The following is an 18315-nucleotide window of genomic DNA, read 5'->3' on the forward strand; positions in this document are numbered from 1 at the left end:
TTTATCTGTGCTATGTCAGGTGGGGCATCCTCTAAATCTAAAAGCAAAGCCATTTTATTTAGGATCCTTTTAGAACAAATAGAACAAAAACAAAACAAGTAGCTAGAATATAAGTTTTGGTTTGGGGGGTTTTTGTTCTTTTTTTTCTGTAAAAACAGAGAAGTGGAATATTTTTGCCCTTGGATATATAATTTTTACTGTTGGGAAAATTATTTGATACTATTTATTTCATTAAAAATTAGATTCTAATAAGTATTTGGAGCAATACACACGACGGTTAAGATCAAGAGTGAAATAAGGAAATCTCAAGTGAGTGAGATCTTGGTTAGTACATCTAACTCTAAAACCTTGTGTCTTTTATTGGGCCTGAATCCCACTGGGAAAATCAATCAATAATGCAACACCTGGTCCTGCACTGAAGGAAATTTGGAAATATCTTGTTCCACACCTAGAAAAACCCTGCAGCTGCAGAATAGAGCAGCGCTGTGCATGTTCTTTTAAGTATATGACTCTTTTAGTTAAAGGGAGAGGAAAAGCATGGATGGTATGTGTCTCTCCCTTGTTTCTGTCACCGAGGCAGAGGCTGCTGGACCGTTGAGGCTGATGCTGGCTGACAGTGGCAGCGTATTGCTTGTTGGATGTGATGATACAATTCAGGGAGAACCTCTGCAGCCCTCATTATCTGCCGCTGCACTCACTCAGTGCTGCCTCTGCTCCCTTCAGAATGAGGGGGGATTATTAAATATAATTCTACTAATTACGGCTTGGTAGGCAAGTTGGATGGGTCCAGAATCAGTGCCCCAAAGGAAGAACAACATGAGGTAAAGATTGGAGGGCTTTTACGGTGGTGCTTGAAGATAATTATAGGTCCAGAAAGCAATTCCAGAGAGAAAACAATTCAGCCAAGCCCAGACTGTTTTTATAATACAGCATAGCTCCCTTTTAATGTGAAACATTAACTGATTTTCCCTAAGGGGGAAAATTTTTGCAATGCCGGTCTCCTGGACGAAGAGTCTCCAGCTTAGGGCACCAGGCGGCAAGTGGGAACTCAGAAGCTCCGAGTGCCTGTTGCAATTTCCCCTCCTTTTGCCAAGGCAGCCAGGATGCGGCATAACTTACCTTGCCTCAGGTTCTCCAGTGAGCAACCAGACAGTAAAAATATAAGATCCTTCAGTGTACACTGCATTTCACTAAGATGATGTTACCTGTAAATTGATTCACAATATAATAACATAGAACCAAGAGTAGATATCGTGAATAGTGACCCTGACTCATCATTACGTATCGGAACATGCAATGTGCAATCCGTTAATATCAAAGAATTTAGTCTTTCTCTTTAAATTATTATGACCCAGAATAATTAATAAGCATACTGAAGCAGAGTCACTTTAATTCTACAAAAAGGATTACAAGTGCATTTTAGATGGCCTTTTAAATGGGGTGGAAGTGGGCAATAAAGTCCCCAAGACAGCATTTGCCATTGGTTGGCAATGACAGACTCTAGGTTTTTATTCTGCAATCTAAGATTTCTCTGACTCTCGTGGATGCAGAGAAATATTCCTGGTTACAGGTAGCCATTATCTGGATGCCTGCTTGTAAAATACACATTCTAAAGATAGCACTGAAGCAGTCATTCAAATCTGTGGCTACCTGACAGAAGAACGTGAATCTAAGAAGAAGAGTATATATATAAGGGACACAATAATTCAGTGTTTCCATAAATGTGAGACATATATTCATGGTAATCTTAACTGGTCGAGGAGACGGTTTCCAGTATCGAAGACATAAACTGAAATACCAATGAATCGCTACATGAGAAAGTTATTCTTTTTTCCATCCATCAACCTACCTTATTTAACTACAGACAGAGTTGCAGTTTGGTATTTCTCTTTAATGTATCCCTAAATCTTCCTAATCTCTCATTTTATCAGAAAGATAGCAAGCATCAAGTGTCAGCCCATAATGTAGTAATTTTTGGTGTGTTCGTCGTATGTACTTTCATGATGACTTTACATTTATGAAAGCTACAATCGTTTTCTCTGGGTATGACAGTAGTATAAAGTTTCTCCTTAAAATAAATATAATTTTTTAGAAGTAAGTTCAATTTGGGGGAAAAAACTGTTAAATGAAAAATAATGCAGGTGGTATGTGAATTTGGCAAAAATAGTGAAAGTAGTAGATGAATGACTGAAGTTTAGGAAACGCCACAATACCTAGAGGTGTAGAGCAGGTTTTGCCATCTCAGCACTAATGACATTGGGGGAGGATAATTCTTTGCTGTAGAGGTTGCCTGTGCATCATAGACGTTTGCCAGCATCCCTGGCTCTGCCCACTTGATGCCAAAAGCACCCTCCTCCTCACATCGTGACACCAAAAATGTCTCCATACATTTGCAAATATCCCCTGGGGGGTGGAATCACTCTGGGTTGAAAAATCACTAATTTAGAGCAGTATGGTGACTGACTAATTGTTTTAGTCAGAAGGCAGATAGGGAATAGTGTTGGGCTTCATGGAAGTGACAATGTGAAGGATTCCAGGAGTGAAAGTCATCAATCAAAGTGAAATAACACACGAAGTCAGAGAATGTTGGGTAGACACATTTTAATAATGAGATTTCCTTTGAGGGTTTCTCCAATCCACTGGTTCATTCAAATATATTAAGATCAGCCATATTACTTCTAAGCAAGGATTCCAAATATGAATTCCAAAAAGGGGGTTGCTGATGGTCTTTGCTTTCGCAATTCATTTCTTTATCCAATCAGACAGTAGAATGGTTTTGTGAACCTTCAGGGAAAAAAAACACACAAGATGTAGCCTGCCAATCTGGCATGCCTCAGTAGGCTGAACTGGCCTGGCTTTTTTATGAGGTGTTTGGCAGCCTGAGTATTTAATTTCATTCTTTTATTTTATGTTTTGGGTGCATATGCCCAGCGGCCTTTGGACAATTGCCTCTTTTTAATAAAGCTAATAAATGCCCATAGGAAATTTACCTATATCTAAACTGACATAACAAAGCTGATACATCAGAGGGGTCAGGCATGAGAGAGTCTAGCAATTTATATAAACGGAGGAAGCTGGCATAAATTTGGACTGCCTGGAGTTATTACTCAGGCATTGGCAGTCTTCCAGGCTGTTCATAATTTTAAATAAATCCTGATCTTGGTGATGTATACTTATTGATCAAGTTTTCAGAAAGTCATCACCATGTACTCTTTGACTACGTATTGATCTGAAATCTCTACAGTTCCTGAGAGAGGTCTGGCATTACATTAGCTATTATCTGTACCACAATTTATCCTTCTATTTGAATCAAGCCTGCAGATAAGTGACTCATTCTGTTCCACTTACCATGGAAAGAGACCTGAATAGCTACTAGAAAACAGGATTCTTAGGTCCTGTATCTCAATTCATCACTAATTTTCTTTGGTTATTTCATTTTTCAAACTCTCAGTTTCTCCTTAGTATTAAAAAAGTAAGTGGGGTCATTTATGGATAAGAAAGTCTTGGGGGTTTTTTTCATTCCAAATTCCTGTTCTAAAAATATGCTGTCCTCTCATACAAAGATTCTGCTGCAGACCTGTCATTCGTGGTTTGGAGTTTTTTTCCCTTGTGGCAGTAAATGGGTAGTCGATTTTAATAAGGAAATCTTAGTCTATTTCTTTTGTCAAAAAAATGGGCCACATTTTTAAAATGGCTGGCTGGAGTTAGAGGAGAAGCCAGGGGCCAGAGAAGAGCTTTTCTATGTGTAAAACTAACCAACTTAAAGAGATGTATTTGTTCATTAATCCAACAAGCATGTATTGACCGCGTACTCTCTAAAGAGGACTATACGAGGTGCTAAAATTACTACAGTCGATAGTAAACTGCTCCTATTCTCGTTTACCCCAGATACTAGGAAACTACTCAGCAGCCAGAAAGATCCTCACAGCACACGTTTCCTACATGTGTGCAAATACGTGTACAAGACACAGGACTATCACTTCGCACCACTTAGAATATTACACTACTGCTAGTGCCATCTCCTGCACTGAGCTTCCACTGAGTGGAAAACTCAGCCTTTGTGGTGTAATGTGTACATGACACCATCTCTTCCCTCGCCCGTCTCTGAGAGGCAGAGGAGTCAGCATGGCCTTCTCAAGAGACCTTCAGGATAAGCCGAAATTACCTTTCAAGGTCTTATGGAATGGGATTGGGAATGATGGCCCATTTTTACTCAGATTTTACATGCATATTGGGTGTTCTATAAATTCATGCTTTACAACCTCAACTGGGCCCCAAATAGCTGGTACTTGAATATACTTCCTTCATTCTCAATTGATTTTCTTTTCTATCTCCCAGAATGAGTTTTTCAAGTTTTTTTTTCCTTTTTTTCACATTTCTAACTCTCCTAACTCTTAGCCAAGAACTTTGCCCACTAATTTATTGAAATAATAACCAGAATTGTCACCTTCCAGCTTCTCCTCTTCAAGATGTTTCCATTCCTTTACCCATCATTCTTTCCTTCTTGTTTGACTCAGAGGAAACAGAGGCCTTGCTCCTTCCCACTTGCTCCAGCAGACCCTGGACTCCGTACCACAATCCCAGCCCTTCTTGGCTCACCCAGGAAAATGCACCACCAGTCGATCCTTTACTCTTTTCTCTGTCTCTGTGGCAGCCTCTTCTCCTTTTCCTTGTTCTTTCCCTGCTTCTTTATAAAACGCAAGTAACCCGATAGCCCAACATTTCCATTTCTGGGAACGTATCTTTGAGCAATCCTCACAGCAATACACAGACCCACAATCCAAACACCTTTTCCAGATTGTCTCCCCCCAGACGTTGTCTCTGAGGTACTTGCATCTCCCTCATTTTATATTTGATGATGTTTGTGTTCTTACATCCAACATGTATTACTTTTTACTTTTTTAAGAAAAACAATGAGGATTTTTTGAATGCCAACAACTTTTTGCTCTGTCCAATTACTCCTCTGACGCTATGGATTCCACTTCTGAAATGATGTTCACATCTAACCTTTCCCTGGGGCTGTAACCTTTCTCTCACTCCTGCCCACATTCAGTACTTCTTCAGATATTAACACATCAGTCACAGGATCTTGATTGAACTTCTTGGCTCTATTTCAGCACTTTGCAGTTCTCCTTCCACAAAGCTTTCTCTTCTAAAACTTTAATTGGATCATGCCATTGTCAAACTCAAACACCTTCAGTGGCTACGCATTATCTACCAACTAAAGTAAGAGCTTCTTGTATGGTATGTAAAGGCTTGAGAATATGACCCCAGCAAACTTTTCCAGCCTTTTCATCTCCATTCATCTCCTTCCATAAAACTTCATTGTAGCCACGTCAGACTTCTTTGAACGTGAGCTTCGATCCCTTCATTCTTTGTTAGTGCTTCCACCTAGACCTGGAATTCCCCTCCCTCCTCTATGACTAAATCCAAACATTTCTCATCCAAACCACACCCACTATCTTGCAAAGCTTCAAGAATTAGTCATTCCTTCTTTTTATTTCAATGGTACCATCTGTCTCTGAGATTGTACTTAGCATGTAGCATAATTACACATAGAACTTTACATTTCTCAAGATTATGAGTGCTTTGAAGCCATATGCTATTTTTATTCATGTTTGCATTGTTTCTACATATGCAATATGGGGCATAAACTAGTTACTGAGTAAATGTTTATTCTGACGAGTTTAATAGAATCACTCATATCAGTATTGAAGTTAGTATCTGATATTAACTTAATATTATGTTCTATCTTGAATGCTTTGTTTTCAAACTTTACCTAAAATTATTACAACTAAAAGGCTTAAGTATGTTTTCAAGTTTTGTTTTAAATTTGAGGGCAAATGGAGCAGAACAGAATTTTGTTCACAAATTTGGCTCTTTGAGACTGCATGTTTACTATTAACAATAATAGTTGCCTTTTATTGAGTATCTACTATAGGCCAGGCATGATTTAGCATTATGTATTCACTATATTATTTAATCTTCTAAAGAAACTTGTGCAGTAAATACTATTTTATTCTCATTTTGCATGTATAGAAACTGATTCTCAGAGGAGTAATTAGTCCCAGGTCATACAGCCATGTGGAACTACCAGGCATCAAAGACAAATTTGTCTGATAGTGGAACCAGTGTTCTCTCAACTCTATCTCACCATGTTCTCATTGACTGCTTTAAAAGGAGAATTATGAGGACTAAGAGAGGCCTCTGAGAAGGGAACTAGACTAGAGTAAGCTGATGTTACAGGGTGTGCCTTAGAATGTCCCAAGAAGAATAAGAAATATGGAGTAAGGCAGAAGGAGAATTATGGGGCAGCAGTTATGTAAGCAGGAATTTCGTCGTACAAGAAAATCCTTGTAATGTGCGAGTTCATGGTTTGGAGTACGTGGCGTGATGAAATCCAGCCCTTTCCATTACCCAGTGTTCCCTTGTGTAAGCCGCACCCTCTCCATTCCCTCATTCCTTACTTTGATAAACCTTGAAAACTGCCCTAAAAGTGGCAGGAAAGCCTCTATTCATTTTTGTCATTTTTATCCTTGTATTAAAGTGCACATCAAATTAGGGACTGGAAAGACACGGGTATAAAATTAGTGTAATTATTATATGAGTCTCTCAAAGTGGCAACCAGTTTCGTATATTTTTTCACCTTTGTTTGAAAATGTTTCTGTCCTATATAGGAGATTTCTTCAGAATATAACACTCTTGAGATCACAAATAGAGAAAGAAGAGATGTTTGGGAGCAAACATTTATAAAACAGTTGAGAATACTTGTTCTGTGTTAATTGAGCTTTCATTTCAAGGTGGGTTATTTTGTCATATGTAAGCCAAGAAGTGTTTATATTCTATTTCACAGAGCCTAAGAGCTCTATATCCAAATCTATAGCAATCCCTTTTTGTTTCTTTCCTTTAAATTTCTCCTCAGAAGTTCTTTCCTCCTTCCCCTTAAATGTCTCTCCCATAACCAAGTGGTTGTGGGGGAGGGCCTGAAAATTCAGGAAAGAAAAATGCCTCTGAACACGCAGCCAGATGCCAAATATGTCTACCCGAGGAGAATTACCCAACTTCTCCTTATTCATTTTCTGCCTTTATGGTCTTATATGTCTCATTAGATCATAAGCCCACAGGGAGAATTTGTGTTTTTTTTTTTATCTATTCAGCAAGTAGTATATTGCAAATGCTGAAAAGATGCTTATCTTGAGAAATATGCAATGATGTAAAGTTATAATAGTCATGGAGAAGAAGAACTGACCTATTTCTTGTTAAAATTATCTGTAGTTTCATGTCAAAAAGAGATAAAAGTGTTTTATTCAAAATATTAACCTCTAGAAAACCTCCCTTGGCTAAGAAAGGGAAAACTGGTTTCATCCTAATTCTTCCACTAACCCATCACATGCAATTGATCCTGTTACTTTACCTTTTTATACTTCTTTCCTTGTCCATAAAATAGGCAGATTAGTCCCTTCCTGCAGTCCTCAACAGGGATTTCTAAATATCAAGTGAGACTAACTATGTGAAAGTACATTCAATAGCCTAAAACAATTATTGATTGCCATGGTGGTTCTTATTGTTATGCAATTTGCTTTTCAGTGATTTCCAGTTCACCACGGTGAAAAAAGCACATGAATTTCCCTTTACTCCCCAAACCACACTACACTAAGAATAATCAATATTTAACAGATACAAATCCACAAAGCACAAAGACAAAGAAACAGCAGGGGATGAGCAATATCAACAAATATTTGGAAATGAAACACTGACCAAGGAGAAAGAGTCCTGAGAAAACTGAATGCCATGTGCCTGGACTTGGCACAGTTTAAAACCCCCAAACCATGAAAGGCTCAAGAACTATACACAGCAGTTATCTCAGGAGGGATGAGCGAGGCAGGGGCTCAACTAAGGGTGTGAGTTGGGAGTCTAAGAAGCAGGACCAATTAGACCTCCTGTAGCACCCTCCTCAGATGTCCAGAGAAGCTCCCCTTTCCTGGTAACAGGCAGGGTGTAGAGAAAGGAAGAGGTGCTGGTCAGAAATCAAGAGAGCTAAGCAAAGGTCTAAATATTGAACAGCAAAATGCCCTCTACTGCTGCTGCACTCCAAAAGTTCCTGACTTGCTGACTGACATACACCATGAAAACAACCAGGAGACAAGCCCTACCTATGTACTCATCAATGATTTAGAAATATGGAGGTAAATACCAGGAGAAGAGCTTAAAAAAAAAAAATTAAAAGTGAATGCCCAGCAAGGCTGGGAATTCCTATGCTTAAAGTAAAGCCCTTGAAATACTACTTAGGAAAAAAATTAAATTATTTTTTAAAGATTTGTCTTTCAAACAAACTAGAGTATAGACTAATAGAAGGAGTTGCTGTATTCCCCAATTTTGATTTCCTCAGCTAAACCAGATCAAATTCAACTAATGGGGAATATAATAAAATCTACATAAAATGGCGCCTTAATAAAAGACACGCAGAGGGGCTGCCGGCTCCCACCGAGCCTGACATCTGCCCCTTTCTCATCCCCACCCCCACCCCGACCCTGTACTCCCACCCTGCTGCACGTGCACACATCATGGAAGCCCAGGTTTGGAGCACCAAGAGGAAACAAAGATATTTATTGTTGGATGTATCCAGGAAGGTTGCTCTACGTCAGTTAAATTCATCACATCTTCACGAAACGTTAAATAATGGGGGTCTAGAGTCCTGTTAAGATGGCTGACGGGAGACACCAGCTGCCAGAGCATCTCAGGAAGGAGAAGTTTTAGATGAAAGAGAAAAATGAACAGACATACAAACATAGATCGGATGTGAGTCTGAAGGAAGGGTGCCAGAGTCTTCAGGAGACTCCACGGGAAGAAGTTGCAGTATGGAACAAGAAGGAGCAAGGTATCGGCAAAGATCAACACACCCCAAGAGGCTTGGAGTCCAGAGAAAAGGGAGCTTCAACTCCTCAGGTTTCGTTCTGCTCATTCCCACACAGACATTTCCCAACTCCAGCCCAGACTGCAGGAGCCACAGGGGTCCAGTGGATCCCAGGTGATCTGCGTGACTCCAGAGCCTGAAAATTCTGAGCAGACTGCCTCCTAGAGAGAGGGTCAGAGGTGACCAGAGTGCTAGCATTCCTCCATACAGACTGTTCCTCCCCTTTCCCTCCCCAACTGGCAGCTGCCAAGAGAGACAATTGAGCCACCGCATGGAGGCTTCCACAGAGTAGGACTCAGGCATTTCCTCTTGGGGTCCTTGTACTGACCCTCCTACCAGTAGCTCCCCCTAGTGGCCAGAAAGGCAACTTCTGCGCCCCACTGAGGCTTTGCAAAGCCATTCAGTCTCCCACAACCTAGCTACAAACTGCCTTGCTCCTCCCCCCACCTCAGTAGTGTTAGAGATCAAGAAACCACCTGGGAGCTATAGGGTCCCTCCTAAAGCTTGGGGTACTCAAGTACTTCACCTGGGGGACCAGAGTCTACCACAGGCACAAAAGAACATTTTGGCATCACACAAACATCTAACAATGACAGAGAGAACAACAATATAGCTCATCATAGTATCTTCCAACTCAAGCAAACAGGGTGTGGCTGATTCACACTCACAAGTATCACCCACTATCACTGAGAGTAAGCTCAGGGACCTACATGCTGTTGGGAAGAGGTGAAGACAGCAGGTCAGAGGTAACCCGGGAGGTACATCAAACCTACTAGAACACCCCATAAGCAACTCAGGACCAGCATTCCTCTCCCTGGCATGCTCAGGGATCGATCTTTGGGGACCCAGAGACAGGCCCATAAGCCAGGTATGACACCCCCAGGTCTTGACTGAGAGGCCAGATGAGAAGGAATCAGTGAAAGAACTCCAAAAACATGAAAAATCAGAGCAAAAGGACACCCCCCAAAAGAAAAAATAACTCCTTACCAATGGATACCAACCAAAACAAAAAGATTGAAATAATAGATGAATAATTCCAAATATGGATTATAAGGAAAATCAATGAAATACAAGAGACAGTAGAAACCCAACACAAAGAAACCACAAAATAATGCAGGAAATGAATGAAAAATTTACTAAGAAAATTGAATTATTTATAAAATCAAACAGAACTTCTGGAAATGAAAAATTTATTCAAGAAAATACAAAACACAGTGGAAAGCCTTAAGAATAGGACAGATCAGGCAGAAGAAAGAAACTCAGAGCTTAAAAACAATACCTTTTAGTTAAACAAGTCAGTCAAAGAGAAAGATCTGAGAAATAAGAGGAACTAACAAAGCCTACAAGAAATGTGGGATTATGTAAAGAGACCTAACATAAGAATCATAGGAATCCCTCAGGGCAAAGAAAATACACAAGGATTGGAAAATCATGCTCATAGGTTGGCAGAATCAACATTAATAAAATGTCTATACTACTCAAAGTGATTTACAGATTCAATGCAATCCCCATTAGAATACCAACATCATTTTTCACAGATCTAGAAAAAATAATTCTATGCTTTGTATGGAACTAGAAAAGACCCAAATAGCCAAAGCAACCTTAAGCAAAAAGAAAAAATCAGAGATGTTGGGCAGGTGGGAGGGAGGAGGAGAGGATGGGTATATTCATACCTAATGGGTGCGGTGCACACCATCTGGGGGATGGACACTCTTGAAGCTCTGACTCGGATAGGGCAAAGGCAATATATGTAACCTAAACATTTGTACCCCCATAATATGCTGAAATAAAAAAAAAAAAAAATCCAGAGGCATAACTATTGGATTTCAAGCTATACTGCAAGGCTATAGTAAACAAAAGAGCATGGTACTGACACAAGAACAGAGACATAGATTAATGGACCAGAACAGAGAACCCAGATAAAAAAACAGTCTCATATTGCCATCTGATCTTTGGCAAAGCAGACAAAAACATGCACTGGGGAAAAGAATCCCTATTCAATAAATAGTGCTGGGAAAATTGGATAGCCACACGTAGAAGACTGAAACAGGATCAGCTCTTCTCACCACTCACAAAAATTAATCCACAATGGACAACAGACTTAAACCTAAGGCATGAAACTATAAGAATTCTAGAAGAGATTGGAAAAACTCTTATAGATATTGGCCTAGGCAACGAATTTATGAATAAGACCTCAAAGGTAATCACAGCAACAACAAAAATAAATAAATGGGACCTGATCCTATTAAAAAGCTTCTGCACAGCCAAGGAAATAATCAATAGAGCTAATAGACAACCTACGGAATGGGAGAAAATATTTGCATGCTATACATCCAATAAAGGGCTCATAACCAGAATCTACAAAGAACCCAAACATATCAGCAAGAAAATGTCAAACAATCCCATTAAAAAGTGGACAAAAGACATGAACAGAAACTTTTCAAAAGAAGATAGACTAATGGCCAATAAACATATTTTAAAAATGCTCAATATCTCTAATCATCAGAGAAATGCAAATCAAAACCACAATGAGATATCACCTATGCCACGGAGAATGGCGTCAAAAGTCCCAAAACAACAGATGCTGCTGTGGATGTGGAGAGAAAGGGACACTTACACACCACTGGTGGGACTGCAAACTAGCACAACCTCTATGGAAAGCAGTATGGAGATTTCTCAAAGAACTAAAAGTAAACCTACCATTTGATCCAACAATTCCACTACTGGCTATTTACCCAAAGGAAAAAAAGACATTTTATTAAAAAGACACTTGCACTCAAATGTTTATAGCAGCACAATTCATAATCATAAAGATGTGGAAACAATCCAAGTGCCCATCGATACATGAATGGATTAATAAAATGTGGTATATGTATACCTTGGAGTATTACCCAGCCATTAAAAAAAAAATGGTGAACTAAAACCTTTTGTAACAACCTAAATGGAACTGAGACTATTCTACCAAGTGAAGTATCCCAAGAATGGAAAAACAAATACCACATGTACTCACTATTAAATTGGAACTAAATGATCAACACTCATGTGTACATATGGTAGTAAAATTCAACAAATAGCAAGCAAGTGAGGTGGGGAGGAGTGGATGGGTAAATTCGCACTTCACAGGTACAACACACACTATCTGGGTGACAGGCACACTTATAACTTTGAGTCACACAGTACAAAACCAATTCATGTAACCAAACCGTTTGTACCCCTGTAATTTCTGAAATAAAATAAACAAACAAATAAATTTAAAAAATAGCACATTCAACTTAGAATTTTTTGGGGGCTGAGTCAGCCCAGTCAGGGCAGAATTACATGTGCTTAATAGCATTCATGGGACAGTTTATCACTTGTGGGAAGGGGGAGAGGCAGCACCTTGTGGATTCTGGGACACATCTGCTGATACAGAGCTTCCCGGGGGGCACTGGGAGCAGCTGCCTGACCTGCCACATTTGCGGGCAGGGCTAACAAAAAACTTGCCTACCAACGTTTCTCCCTTCCTTTGCCCTCCCCGTTCCAATTCATTACTACCTGAGCACTATTGCCAAAACTCATTCTAACCAAGTCATCCTTCTTCTGTAAATCCTCCATTGGCCCCACATGCAGACTTCAGAATAAAGCCCAGTCCTACCTTTCATCTCTGCAGCCGCCCCACTCAGTGTGCCCACCCAAAAGAGAGCAAACTGCTCATCGCTCCCCCAAACTCTCCAGGCATTTCCATGCCTCTGTATCTTACACACGTTCTTCCCACTCCCTGGAATGTTTTGCTCCAGCTTTCCCTGGCAAAGGGCCACTCCTTTAATAGTCATCATCCATTCTCAACCCAAAAGGACAAAGGGCTTGCTCCTTTCCTTATATTCCCTATGTCCCTAAACTGTACTGCAGTTATTTGCTTGACTATCTGTCTCCCCAACTAAGCTATGGTTTCTTAAGAGCAGGAATCAGGTCTTATCATCATTGTATCCTCAGTGCCTAACACAGTGTCAGATAGCCAGTCAGTTCTCAAGGAGAATTTGTTGAATGAACCCATAAGGAACAAGTTAAACAAACATGAATTTGGGCCTTGCACACCTTACGCTTGAATGTCTATAGAATGCTAATGTGAGAAAACATGATTTGCACTCCCATAGTTGGTTAATGTCTAAGCTCTCAGGGCATGAGGTCCAAACGTGATCCCAAATACAGGAACCATATCAATGCATTGCTCCCCTTCAAGATAATGGAGAGAATAGAAGCAAGGGGTACCCAGTGGTGAAGCTGGTATATTTAGGTGGGGACCATCCTTGGAGACCTCAGGAAGCTGTCCTCCATAAAAAGATCATCTTTTAATATCTCCTCCACACAACAAAACTATTTTCTATAATAACCATTATTATCTTGAGGTGTTTTGTAGTTTTAAAAATTACTGATATAAAATGAAGAATAAACCCTGATTTTAATTTTCATGATAGTATTCAGATTTAATAAAACATTTCATGTCCAGGCTAACATGTACACTTACTAAACAAAAATATCACACATCACCATTTATATTTGGCTCCACTCTTCAAAATATCAGACAAAAACAAAAATTCCAAGTGGTTACAGAAAATACCCCATTGAAGTAATGAATTACCTTTGTAATCATGTGTTATCATTGTTCATTTCTAACCTATTATTTAAAAGCAGGAACATGAAGTACCACAGGGTCAGGTGATACAAACTGCACTCTTGGTGAGCACAGACAATTCCGAACCCTAATGAACTTCTCTCCATCTTTCCAACCAATGCCTGTAGTCGATTTGGCCTGTATCAGTGTCTACTGTATAACTGGGATGGCTCCAAATTAACTTCCATGTAGATCGAAATGTGTATTAAAGAACAGGTAATAAACACATGTTAAATTGGAAGCATAGATATGCATTCACTAAATTCAACCGTAATCACCAGCAATTATGTAGCACTTAGACCAAAAAAATATTTCATTTGAAGGATTTTACCTCTGAAATTGTTTAAAATTGCTGGAGCGCGGTGACAATAAGAAGTATACCAACTCATAATCAGTTTTATGGTTGGTCTTAAATTCTCCATAGGAGATGCATCTCCTTAGTGCCTGCCCCTAGGAAGACCATAGGAACCATCTCCATTCCCTTCCTCTGTTGCGTTATGACTTCTCCTCACTTCCTTCTTAGAGCTGAAGAGCAGGAATAGGACCTGGAAAAACCAGACTCTCCTGGAGTGCGCAGCCAGAGAAGCCTGGCCTGAGGGGTAAGAAAAAGCTTCCACAGCCTTCCAGATTAGTCTAACACCCTCGGTGTTCAGACCTCAGCCACCTCCCAGTGGTGTTCAGCCACTTGTCACCTGCTGTGAGGGACTTGGACAACACCGCAAAGAAAGCCAGCTCTATCGTGCTCCCACTTCTTTGTGAATTTGCCTTCCTTCTTGGGGCCCCTACTGTATTAATTTGCTGGGGCTGCCGTTACAAAGTACTATAGACCGAGTGACTTAAACAACAGCAATTTATGTCCTCACAGTTCTGGAAGCTGGAAGTCCAAGGTCAAGATGTCAGCAGGATTGTTTCTTCCAAGGCGTCTCTCCTTGGCTCGTGAATGCCCATCTTCTCCCTGTGTCCTCACATGTCTGTCGCTCAGTCTGTGTGTTGTCTGCATGCTAACCTCTTCTTCTTATAGGGACATCAGTCATATTGGATTGGAGCCCACCCCAATGACCTCATTTTACCTGACTTACCTCTTTGAAGAATTTATCTCCAAATACAGTCACATTCTGAGGTACTAGGGTTTGGACTTCAGCATGTGAATTTTGGGAGGACATAATTCATCCCAGAACACCAACTCTCTGATGCCATGGCAGTCGACCCAACACCCTCTTCTTCCCTCATGTCCAAAGCTCACCATCCACTTTCCACACCTGGATCACCACATTCACCTCGCTGCCATTGGAAATAGGAAATTTAAATAGAGCATGGTTTTTCTTTTATTTATTATTATCTCTTACCATTTATTCCTAAATTACTCTCAACACTCAAGCTTGTCTGTTCGGCATTTAATTATCCTTATTGCACCCAAAGTCGTCTTTGTTCAAGAAAAACATTAAGTACACAATTTAGAGATGAAGAAAAACATGACATTCAGTATTGTCTTACAGAAAATAATTCTGTATGCATGTAGAGCTTACTATGAACTAGGGAATAATTTAACTTCATGACCCTCATATTCAGTTGTTAATTACTTTTTCGTTGTCCTCAATATATTTCTATTGCATCAATGGGAAACTATAGTAGTCCTCCAGTGACCAAAATTATACATATCAATTGTTATGAATATTAATTAAAAGCTTTGTGTCTTCATGGAAAACCATCTACTTCCTACTTCAAAGGCATTGAGTTTCAGTGCTGCAAAAAATTTCCTTCAGTTAAAATTTTCAGTACATTTCAATCAATAAGATTATGAGTTCTTTTGTTGTTCTTCCAATTCTAGAAAGACCAACATTTTTAAATGAAGTAATTGATCTACAACATTTTGCCTGTAAAAGAGCCTATTTCAAAAGGAAATAAATGTACCATACCCAACTTATGAAAAAAGTACTTATCAGAGAGAAAGCTGTTGAATTACCAAGGCCTTTAACTGCAGAGTGAGCAGAAGTTGGGAGAATCAATCAACTGTGTTTGCTGTGCCCAAACCTATGGTGGCTGAGCACATCGTGGGGTTATGGATATGGAAGAAGAGTTTTCATAATCTTGCACTCACAGTGCTTAGAGAAAGAGTTCCAGTGTCCGCTTGTATGTGCACATATACACGTACACATTTGGGAAAGTACTAAGATGTGTGGAAGGGCAGACACTAACTCCTACTCATCTAGGGCTTTGTTCTTCTCCCTTATGTTTTTTGTTTTGTTTTGTTTTTGTCCTTTGAGAAAAGATCTGGCAACCAGAAAGCATAAGGTGAATAGGGTTCAAGGAAGATTTTGTCTAAATATTGGGCAAAACAGTCATTCTTTTGTCTTGTTTTTGTAGAGACAGGGTCTTGCTATGTTGCCCAGGCTAATTTCGAACTCCTGGCCTCAAGCAATTCTCCCACTTCAGCCTCCTAAATTGCTAGGACTAGAGGCATGAGCCACTGTGCCTGGCCTAAAACAGTCTTCCTTAATCTTGGTTTTACTACCTCCTAAAATAAATTTAATTATGTCAACAATAGAAGAAAATATGCTAAAATTTATCAAAGCAAAATTAAAGTCATTTTTCATTTAAAATATGGGACACTAAGAGGATATTACAAAAAAATACAGATGAACAAGTAGAAAGAAGAGATGCATAGGGCAAAGTATGCAGAGAGGGGTGTGGAGCCTCCAGGCAAGCCACCCTCCAGGCACCTCCGTGTGTTCAGCTATCTGGAAGCTCTCCAAACCCTGTGCTTTTGGGCTTTTTATGGAGGCTTCGTTATGTAGACATGATTGATTATAACAACATTGGCCATTGGTGATCAACTCCACCTTCGGCCCTTCTCCCCTCCCCAGAGGTTGGGGAATAGGAATGAAAATCCCCACCCTCTAATCAGGCCTTGGCCTTTCTGGTGACCAGCTCCCATCCTGAAGTTTCCTAGGGACCCCTAGATGCCAATCATCTTATTGCCCTACAAAAGACACTCTTATTAGTCTGTAAATTCCAAGGGTTTTAGGAGCTGTATGACAGGAAATGGAACAAAGACCAAACATATATTTCACAATATCACAGATGTCATTTACCTTTGCCAGGAAGGGGTATTTGATTCAAGGATAATTGCAAACATCGGGGGTTTTTTAATAAGTAAAATATTATTATTATAAGAATTTTTGTAAAAGGAAGTCAAGAGGAAGAAATCAACAGTTACTGGACAGCTAGGATGTGCCAGCAACTCTTCTATTATGCATCGTAAAGGCATCACCCACCTATCAACTGAAATAGCCTGTCTTATATTCTCCCTCCCTTTCTGAGCACTCCTCCTCTGGGGTTCCATTTTCAGAGTGACTGATCCTGATGTGAGGCTCATCCAAGTCTCACTATGTCCCCCATTTTCTTTTCCCGGGACCAAGCCTTAGCAGAAGTGGTGTCTGTTACTTATTCCTTTCCCTGAGCTCACTGCATACACCATTTATGGTATAGAAGACTCTACCAAAAGTTGCAGCGATCAAAGGAAATCATATCACATAACAACAAAACTCAAAAATTAATACTTGGCTTTTCTGTTATTAAAACATTTTCTCAGCAGACAAAAACAAGTGTTGGTGAAGTTATAGAGAAGCTGAAACTTCCATATGTTCATGGTAGGAATGTAAAATACTGCAGCCACTTTGGAAAACAGCTTGGCAGCTCCTCAAAATGTTAAATATAGAGTTACCATATAACCCTGTACTTTCAATCTTAGGAATACACCCAAGGGAGGTGAAAATGTATGTCCTGTTAAAGAAATATTATTCAGACACTTGCTAAAATGGTAAGGAAGATTTTATTCAGGACTATTCCAAGAGGCTCCAAAACCATCACAACAGGGGAGAGATAGAGGGCTCAACTCCAAATACAGCAAAGACAGCTGGGGATTTATAGCCAACAAGCAGAGTGAGGGGGTTGTGGATGGGAAATAAGAGCAGACATCAAAGGTAGGGGATTCTTGCTAAACAACTTAACAGGATCCTTGCTGAAAGCAGATGAAGGACTTATACATCACAGGTGGGAGATGAGGAACTTGATCAGCTATCAAGAGTGATCAGATGTCAAAGGCAGGAAGATTCGTACCGAAACTGGATTACACAGGCCTGGCAAGAGTGGGGCCATAGTCAAGACCTACTTGAGAAGAGAGCTCAGAGGAGCCTGACTCACATTTGGCCAAGGAGAGAGTCTTTGTCAGTCCACACACAAACTTGAATGTGAACATTCATAGCAGTGTTTTTTATAATAGCCAAAAAGTGGAAACAACCCAAATGTCCATTAACTGATGAAGAGACGAACAAAATGTGATTTCTCCATACAATGGAATAGTATTCCACTGTGAAAAGGAATGAAGTTCTGATGCATACTATAACATGGGTGAACCTTGAACACATTATGCTAAGTGAAAGAAGCCAGTCATAAAAGACCACATATTGTATGATTCCATTTATAGGAGATGTGCAGAATAGGGAAATCCACAGAGACTGAAACTAAATTAGTGGTTGCCAGAGGCAGGGGAGAAGGGAAAATGGGGAAGTGACTGGTGATGGGTACAGGGTTTCCTTTGAAAGTAATGAAAGTGTTCTAAAATTAGATAGCAGTGATGGTTGCACTACACTGTAAATATACTAAAAACATTGAATTGTGTGCTTGAAAGGGTGAATTTTACGGTATGTGAGTTATATCTCAATAAAGCTATTATTAAAATTTTTTCAGA

The sequence above is a fragment of the Propithecus coquereli genome, unplaced genomic scaffold, assembly GCF_000956105.1.
Source record: "Propithecus coquereli isolate 6110/MARCELLA unplaced genomic scaffold, Pcoq_1.0 Scaffold112, whole genome shotgun sequence".
NCBI classification, from domain to species: Eukaryota; Metazoa; Chordata; class Mammalia; order Primates; family Indriidae; genus Propithecus; species Propithecus coquereli.